We start from the raw sequence: 1646 nt of genomic DNA, 5'->3' as shown, positions 1-1646 counted from the left end.
AAAAAAAACCCACTGCCATCCAGTCAAGGGACTAGAATCTCTAAAATTTACAGAAAACTTCAACACTTCAACAGCAAAAAGACAAATAGCATACTAGAATAGCAACAGACACTTTACCGCAGAAGCTATTTTGGCAGCCAACAAACACATAAAGAAATGCCCATGATCATTAGCCATTAGAGAGATGCAAATCAAAACAACATTGAGATATTATCTCACCCAAGCAATAATACTAAACTTCAACAAAATAGTAAACAACACATGCTGGTGAGACTATGGAGAGACTGGAATGCTCATACACTGCTGGTGAGATTGTCAAATGTTTCAGTCACTATGGATGATAATCTGTGTTTTATTGACTATGCAAAGGCATTAAACTGTGTACATCACAACAAATTATGAATAACATATTGAAGAATGGAAATTCCAGAACACTTACATTAGATAAGAGCAAGGGGATACCACATGGTTTAAAATCAGTAATGGTGTGTGTTACGGTTGTATATTTTCACCATACTCATTCAATCTGTATGCTGAGCAAATCATCTGAGAACATAGACCATATGAAGAAGAATGAGGCATCAGGGTTGGAGGAAGACTCTCTCTCTTTTTTTAAATTGTGCTTTAGGTGCAAATTTACAGAGCAGAATTAGTTTTATATTCAACATTTTATGTACATTTGTTTTCACTCCCCAATTATCATCCCCAGCCCTAACCCACTCTCCTCCTCTCCTTTCCCAGTAACATCCCCTCTCCCTGTGCCCTTCTTAGTTGTGCACTCCTGTGTATCCTGCCTTTCTTCCAGGAATTTTGCCCCTCTGCTGTCCCATGGCCAATTGCTCCAAGGGATATACCTCCATAGAGTTTCTCGCTGCATTGCCCTGGGTTGAGTGGCCCACTTATACTATTTATTTACTATTTTATTTATTTATTATTAATATTTATTATTTTATTTTTATTTATTATTTATTTATTTTATTTACTATTGGGCTGAGAGCCAGCCCTTGGGAGTGAGTTTTATCCCTGGCCCGAAGTATATCCCAGGGCCAGAGTCTTGAGGGTCACACTAGACTCCATCTGACCACTAGTTCTGGTCATTATTGTGTTTTTGAATTATATTCCACGTTTTTCCTCCCACTCTATCCAGGATCTCCAGTTTTGATCCCTTCTTGAGTGGTTGGCATTGGTAGCCTGGCAGCATCTAGTTCTGGTCTTGAAGTCCATCATGTCCTAGGGCTGATTGTGTGCAAATGCCCTTGGTTTTCTTCACTTTTCTTCACTTCCAACAATAGGAGACCATTAGCTGCATCTTAGATGACTGCTCAAAAGCTTTTAAGACCCCAGTCACTACTCACCAAAGTAGGTTGTGGAACAAGATTTTTATGTATTTTGTTGTGCCAGTTGAGTCTGGTGTCCCCCAGTGTTATGGTCTTGAGTTGGTATATCCATGGGATCTCTCTCCCACAGTGTCTGGCTGTCTCTGAGGGATTGCTCTGTCTGTCTTCTGTTGCTTCTGTAAGGATTGTGGGTATTTTGTATCATTGGTATCTGTACAAGTTTAGCCTCAGCTGAATCTATCCTTGGTCTAGAGTATATTCCTGTTCACTGACCTACATCTGATCTTCTCAGTTGTCTATGTGTTTATC

This window comes from Orycteropus afer, unplaced genomic scaffold (genome assembly GCF_000298275.1).
Source record: "Orycteropus afer afer isolate SDZICR_OR568_19922 unplaced genomic scaffold, OryAfe1.0 scaffold00379, whole genome shotgun sequence".
NCBI classification, from domain to species: Eukaryota; Metazoa; Chordata; class Mammalia; order Tubulidentata; family Orycteropodidae; genus Orycteropus; species Orycteropus afer.
Note: the sequence above shows the minus strand (reverse complement) of the source record.